At 40.9% G+C, this 8,154-nt stretch overlaps 1 long non-coding RNA gene across 1 annotated transcript; it reads left to right on the forward strand.

The window, feature by feature from the left end:
* On the forward strand, positions 1-7,399 carry LOC140534363 (uncharacterized). The gene is made up of 3 exons (XR_011977259.1): positions 1-242; positions 722-5,028; positions 6,373-7,399. It is a non-coding gene; the product is annotated as an uncharacterized lncRNA (long non-coding RNA).
* Positions 7,400-8,154: the final 755 nt, after the last annotated feature.

An 8,154-nucleotide genomic window follows, 5' to 3' on the forward strand; every position in this document is an offset into this window, starting at 1 on the left:
GTATATACATTGTGAGAGAAAAGTGGGTTTAATTCCCATGTGGGTGTGGGTGAGTTTATGTAACCATGGTTTTTAATCTCCACAGCTTTATGCTACATGAAACATGCTAGGGTTTGACAGCTGGCCTCTCGTCTATCACTTCCTTATCAAGCACCATCCAGCCTGCCGTCTTGCAGAACAAAGAATGCCTTTGCTTTTTAAAGAATTGACTCATGGAGTACAGAAGTTTTCGTATATGACAGGTAATGAACCTGGCCAGAATTTATTATGAATTTATGGTGTTGTACATGTACATATAAAAGTGACTGTAATGTAGAAGGACTACTTATTTTAACTCAATTAACCCTTTTGAGTGCTCTCTTCAATCTAGTAATTATAAGCCTTCATTATTCTAATTTAAAGATAATTTTCTACAGAGCAGTAACTTCAGTGGGCAATTGAGATTTTGGACCAGGGTACCAAATGAGAGAGGGGCATACTTCCACCCCGAGAGATTGTGAGGGAAGGTTGATTCTGGGGGAGAATGAAAGAGGAGGGTCCTAGATTGGGATTGGTTGAGGATATGGACTACCCACTCTCCTGACTCACCTGGGCCAGACTGTCATCTGCAAACACTGCTGCGGCCCTCCTCCCTCACTCTCTGCACTACTGCTACCTCTTTTTTGCCTCAGATGAAAACATTCCTAGTTACAGCTCTGCTTATCTGATTTCTTATTCACAGATTCAAGTATTCTCTGTTTACTTATCCACCTATGGGAAGAACAGAAAAATCCTTGTCCTCCTGTGGGCCTAAGTCACATGTGCTCAGTTTCACAATGGCCAAACTCCAAGTGTGATCTTGGATATGGTGATAGGATCACAGTGTACTTTTCCAGAACATTTTAATACCAAGGCTCTCACCTCACAAGACAGCCTGGAACCAAGGTGAAATCAATTCTTTGTCTTATCCCATGGGGACTGGTGTTGTGAATTAAGTCACCCTCACTTAGCCAACTAACAAAGATAAACAGCATCTTGTCTCCCCCAAGGGTCTAATTTCTTTAAATTATGATCAGGTATAACAAAGTACCAGTTGTGACATTCACTCACCTGGCCTGCCAGACCAAACCTATCTCAGGAAGCAACTCGCACATAGAGAAAGCTCATTATAGCTTTGAAATCAGGAATCCTTTTAAGGAGACAGGATACACAAACTCATCTTCATAAGTCACCTGCCTGGGAAACCTGAGTGAAAAAGAACTATGCAACACCATGGATCCAGGCAACTAGACCACCTTTTGTTCTCAGGTTTATTTTATTCCCAAACTTCTTCTGTCATCAGCTCCTTCCCAAGGGACTGAGCTAATAGTTAATTGTACCATCTATCAGCAAGCCCATCTGGTTAGCTGGAAATTTATCTGAGCCCCAAGATATGGTCAGAGCAACACCATTAATCTAATTTTTAAAGATTCTCACCACCTGACTGAGGAAAGTTTTAGCATCCACACTGTATCAAGTTCAATAAACACCTATCTCCTGTAAAGTCTAGATCAGGGGTAGGGAACCTGCGGTCTGGAGGCCACATGTGGCCTTTTAGATCCTTGGGTGTGGCCTTTTGACTGAGTCCAAGTTTTACAGGACAAATCCTTTTATTAAGAGGATTTGTTCTGAGTTTGGATTCAGTCAAAGGGCCCTATTTGGGGACCTAGAGGGTCACATATGGCCTCAAGGGCCACAGGTTCCCCACTCCCGCTCTAGACCCACACCCAACCCTCATGGTAGGTCCCCCAGACAAGGCTACCCTAAATTCAAGGTATTCTGTGGGTCTGCATCCATATCAAAAGCAAAGATCTTGAGCCCCCGTCAATGTGTTTATTTTTTCTAGCTGGGCAAAGGGCATAAGTAGCTCACACAAAAGACATTGAATAAAATAGCATAGCAAGAATTGTAGCAGTAAAACATTCTCCACTAAACCTGGGACATACCATTTCACAAACATGCATACCATCACTGGCAAGAGTGGACACATGTAGGGTACACACCCAAATGGAACAATGTGACTCTGGCATACTTGTGTGCAAAGGTGACTCCCATCTCGGAAGTTCCTGGGGCCCTGAGCTCTTCTGGTAATGCTATCACACTGCTCTTGTGGACACACTCCACATGCAATGCTCCCGAGGCATGTAATTTCTGCTGAAGGCTTAGTCTTGGCCAATATTGCCACTGGCTGCTTCTTTCCACAGGGCTATTGTTATAAGGATCATAGATTTAGAGCTGGAAAGAACCTTAGAGGTCTTCTCATCCAATTGATTCATTTTCTAGATGAGGAAACAAAGGCCTAGATAGGTGAAATGATTTGCACAAGGTCATAAAAGTAGCAGTCATCATTTGAACCTAGGCCTTCTGACTCCAAATCCATTATTCTTTCCATTGTATCATGTTATCCCTGGTTACTGCTAGGTACTTCCATGCCCAGCTCCATTGGGTACTAGGTTGTGGGATTTCTCTCTGCTTCAAGCTTCTGAATTAATTTGTTGTTGTTCAGTGGTTTCAGTCCTGCCCAAATATCTGTGATTCCATTTGGGATTTTCTTGGCAAAGTTACTGGAATGGTCTGCCATTTTCTTCCCCAACTCATTTTACAGATGAGGAAACTGAGGCAAACAGGGTGAAGTGACTAGCCCAGGATCACACAGCTACTAAGTAAACTCACAAAGGTAAGGCTTCCTGACTCCAGGCCTGGCACTCTATCCACTGAGACATCTAGCTGCCCTTTCTGGATTAAACTGGAATCCTAAACTAAGGTGCTCCTTCTTACTTATAGAAGAAGAGTGAATTCTGCAGCTTTTCTTTTGGGTTAAAGTACAAAAAATCTTTGAGGCTATAGATCTTTCAGAAAAAGAGAAACCTCATACAAGTCATCATCAAACACTGAAAAATGCACTCAAGCATTCCCTCCTTCTCCTCCCCCCTCCCCCCCCAAGCCATGATCTGTCTTTTCTGGGGTGGGAGGAAAGGGATTGACTAGAAGAGACTTTGCTCCTGATAAGGTTAATTAGCACTTCAGGCACCAAGTACCATAGAACACAAAGTAAAGCGTCCAGGACTCCAAGTAACTTGGGCCTTCAGATTTCATTCACCTGTATTTCCTGATCCCCAAAGCCATTGTTTCTCTTATGAGCATTTAGAGTCAGAAAGTTCATTGAATTAATTCTATGCTTTATTTGACCAAACCACGCCTAATCAGGGTATGTTTTAGAGACTTCCTTGCCAACAGACTGCCAAAGGTTCACCCTGTTCTAGATGCCCATTTTTTAAAACTGAAAATCTTTCCCAAGTAAATGAGTGGGAATCAGACTGTAAACATGGACTGAGCCCTCCCTCCCACCACCACCATCAATTATCCAGGTAACCAAGAAGAGCTGCAAGAGGACCAGCTACATTAGCTAAGATACAGGCCTACTTGACATATCAACAATCCTTTGCAGTGTCTAAGAGTAAACCCAGCTGTACATACAGAAAATCAGCAACTCTGGAGTCAATTAAGCTCATACCAGCGTTGAAGCCAACCCTGAGCCATTTGGTGGTTTATGGACTTTCAGGAGACATCCTTTTCTTCAGACTCCCCTCATTATGGTTATGGGTCTCTCGGACACATTCTGCTTTACAGTTTTTGGAGACATTCTTATTTTTTGTGCTCAAGTCTTGAAATGCCAGCTTATCAACAAGAATGCCTTCTGATTTGTGTATCACAGGGCCATATCTCTAACACCTGGTATTTCTTACTCTCCTTGTTTCCTGGATCTCCCCCTCCCCTTGGGAATAGAATTCCCAGCCTCATTCCTGTCTAGGACCTGCCCAATTCCTGCCTTTCTCTGCAATTCCCTGCCTTCCTTTGATTAAAAATTGTAAGTAACACACTCTTTCTAAATCCCTTTCAAACAGATAAGGATGCTGTCTCACTGTTCCGGCTTGCAAGCTCGTTCTCAGGCAATAAACGTATTTATAATCTTTGTAAACTGTGATCAGACTCCAGCTCATTCCAGGTCCCTTATTTTGGATCTAGGGGTTCTTCCATTTTAACAATTCACAGGATTTTTTAAATTTTAACTAGACAGACACAAAAATAAACTGAGAAGGCAAAGTCATCATCCTCTGATTCTATTATATCCCATTATATTTACATACACAAGCACATATACATATATACCTATACATATAGACATTTATGATACACATAGATCTATATACACATACATGTAGACATGCATGCGTGCCCATGTCTAGAGACATCTATAACATAATATGTGTATGTGTTTATGTGTATATATGTAAGCATATATGTATATCATACCCAAGACCAGTCATCCAACTCTCACTGACTTTGGCAGGTTCAGTCCCAGGAGAGAGAATAACACTCTCCTCTTGGGTCAAGGGGTAATCCTGAAAGGTTGCGGCTTCTAATACTAGCACTCACAGGTCCTTATTCAGTGTGTTTCCAATATCAACCAAACAATTGACATCAGTTAGCTCTTACAAAAGGATATCTGCTGAAAACGCATAGCAAAAACAGTATTATAAAACAATCCTTCAACTGTGAGGCATACCTTCCCCTTCCACGTATACACAATGTGCCCAAGAAAAGAGTCCCATACATAAAGTTCAAAGGCAATGGAGCTTACATGTAGGAGACATGAAGTCAAGGGCTACTTTGGGGCTCAAAGCCCTGGTAATCTCTTTCTCTCTTCAAGGGGCTCCCACCAAGTTCAGTACAGAGTGAGGCAAATGAGTAAACTCCCCAGAGTCAGCTGGGCTATCATTAACTCTTTATATGTCACTGTGTCCTTGCTGACAGGTCAATCCACTTCTGGGCTAAATCAAGCAGGTTATTCAACTACTGTGCTGGTTCCTCACTGGACTTGGCTGCACCTGCTACCAGTATTGGTTGTCAAGTGGACCTCTGATTGCCTTGATTGATCTCCAGCAACCTGGTCACCTGGACATCCCTCTCCAACTAAGATCAGGAAAAAACAAACATACAGGAAAAAAGGTACTATATGTTCTTCAATATATGGTATCAAGGAGAGGATAGGCAGCTACTGCCTTCCTGCCATCTGGTGGCTCATAGTAGTTATGTCTTTTCCGCCATCAGAAAGAAAAAATTCAAGAAAAGACAGAAAGAGGGGTATATCAATCTTTTTGTATTTGATCACAGTTGCAGCTCCATTCTTCCTGAGACATCAGACTTTCTGGCTTCTCAGGCAACTGCACAGCATTAAAACTGCCACTAATGACTAGAAGTAGGTTCACCAAGCCTTCACATGTTAGACTGAAACCAAAGAGGGAATGTTGTGCATGTTTCTTATAACCCACAAGGAAAGGCAAATATGAGCATGCTCTAAGGACTAGTCTTTATCGGTCAGTTCCGTCTTACAGCCAGTAACAAGTTTATCCTGCATCTTCCCTCTACTGAAGAATTTTCAGTCCCCACAAACTACACAGGCTACACCAAGATTTTTTTTTAGCATATTATGAAAATGTAGAAATTAACATGCTATATAATAATAGCATATATTACATGTACAATGCCAAAAATACAAGTGTTGTGCAATACATAATACAAAGCACATATAATAGGATTATATACAGTAAATAACTATGTAGGTTAAGTGCATGAATATTATTGCCCATACAGCAACAATACATACATAAAATTACATACTAAAATACATGTCCAGTCTATCAAATCTCAATATCCAGGGCTATGATGGTTATATCTTCAGCTATTTTCTTTAGCTATGTCCAAGTAGACATAATATATTAAACCTCTAGGAAAACGTGATAGACTGGTCTTTTTTGCATAATGCAAAACAAATAATGTATAAAGACAACCCACAGTCTGAGAGATGAGTGCTATGTTTCAGCCTCCTTATAAAAAGCACCTTTTCTAAGTCAGGTCCTGGCATCCAATCCGGGTCAAACAATCTCCAAAAAAGTAAGCCTTTTTCTCAGTGGAGTGGGTAAACCATAAGCGCAGAATGATGTATACATTTTTAGACACAGCCACTGCATCGATTTGTTTTGCTAGACTGTACTGATTTTGGTATAAGCGAGGGTTCTTTTGTGAATGGAGGGGAGTCACTGGGAAATAATAATGATGTTTAAAAAAAAAAAACTGAAGAAGAGTCAGTAAAACATTTAAAGGGAAAGAAGATGAGAAAAATTGTAACTTAGAGAAAAAACAAACCAAAATAGTGGACCAGGAAAATTCCTGTGATGTGAAGTCCCTTCTAAGTAGGGAACTACCTACTTTTCTCCACCCTTCAGTGTAAGAAGACAGACCATTAGGGATGTCTTAAGACCTCTGATTTAGCCTAATCTGGTTTCATTTCAGTCTAGGAATCTCCTATCAGCCTCCTCTCAGAACCAAGAATCTTGCCAGCCCCAGCTAACATCTGGGATATGTTTTGTTAAAATTACCTCAGTAAGAGAAAGAACAGCAGAGAATGATACTTCTATTTGTCTCCAGTTTGGAACCCGGGACAGGGAATAAGGAGAATGGGGAAGAGCCCTAGGAAAAGGTATCACTTATGACAGAACTTGTACTAGCTCTCCTCTACTCTTACACATGAATTAGGCTTCAATTGTTCAACAGATTCAGGCATTTTTTACTTTTTCTGACCCCTTTGTGAGATTTGCCTGGCAAAGATGCCTTCTCCGTTGGAACACTAATTCATTGTTGGTGGAGCTGCGAGCGCATCCAACCATTCTGGAGAGCAATTTGGAACTATGCCCAAAGGGCTACAAAAATGTGCATACCCTTTGACCCAGCAATATCGCTACTAGGACTATATCCCCAAGAGATCGTAAAAATGGGAAAGGGTCCCACATGTACAAAAATATTTATAGCAGCACTCTATGTAGTTGCCAAAAACTGGAAGTCAAGGGGATGTCCATCAATTGGGGAATGGCTGAATAAATTATGGTATATGAATGTAATGGAGTACTATTGTGCCATAAGAAATGATGAACAAGAAGACTTCAGAGAGGCCTGGAAGGACTTATATGACCTGATGCTGAGTGAAAGGAGCAGAACCAGGAGAACTTTATGCACAGCAACGACCACAGTGCGTGAGAGTTTTTTCTGGTAGACTTAGATTTTTGTAATAACACAAGAACTTCTTACAAAAAAAAAAAAATCCCAATGGTGGATCTCAAGGCAAAATGCCTTCCACACTCAGAGAGAGAAATATGGAAGTCACTCACATAATGTAGCAGATCATGTTTGTGTATGTGTATGTGTTTGTGTATCATGTTCTGATTTGTTATACGATTTCTTTCATTTATCTTAGTCTGACTACATAGCATGACTATAGTGAAAATATACTCAATAGGAAAGTATATGTAGAATCTATACAGAATTGTACGCAGTCGTGGGGAGGGAGGGGGGTAGTGGGGGGTAGGTGGGGAGGGATAAAATCGCAATTGTATGGCAGTGATTGTTAAACATTAAAAAATAAAAATTAAAAAAAATTTAAAAAAAAAAGATGCCTTCTCCAGCTCATTTTACAGATGAAGAAACTGAAGCAGAGTTAAGTGACTTACCCAGGATCACACAGCTAATTAGTGTCTGATGCCAGATTTGAACTCAAGAAGATGAGTCTTTTTTAGTTCCAGAGCTCTATCAACTGCATCACCCAGCTGCCCCATAGGGTAGGCTAGATTTTCCCTAAAAGGCAACAAAGTTGAGATTTGACTGGCTCAAGAGGTAGGGTAAAGTAATTTGAGGCAGCTTCCTAGCAGACTCTGGCTATGCTGATATGGCTTCTTGGTCATGTAGGCACTTGAAAGTTTCCATCCATGTAGGGTTGGTGCCTTTCAGATTTAATAGATGTCCTGAGATAATTCGTCACCTAGCTAACCAGACAAGTATCCATACAGAGGAAAAGGAGAGGAAGGGGAGCTGCATCTACTGAAACTGAGTATTACTGGATAGCCTTTCTATGTTAGGGCTAAGTAAACCACCCTTTGTTAACTGTTAAGTGATATATAAGTGCCTCATTTCATTTCAACTTTATATTGGAACTCCTGAGGGAGTGGAAGAGAAAGGAGAGAATATATACCCCCAAAATTATATTTAGCATTTGAAGTAGAGGTTATCAAATACACTGCTTTT

The sequence above is a fragment of the Notamacropus eugenii genome, chromosome 3 (genome assembly GCF_028372415.1).
Source record: "Notamacropus eugenii isolate mMacEug1 chromosome 3, mMacEug1.pri_v2, whole genome shotgun sequence".
Taxonomy (NCBI): domain Eukaryota; kingdom Metazoa; phylum Chordata; class Mammalia; order Diprotodontia; family Macropodidae; genus Notamacropus; species Notamacropus eugenii.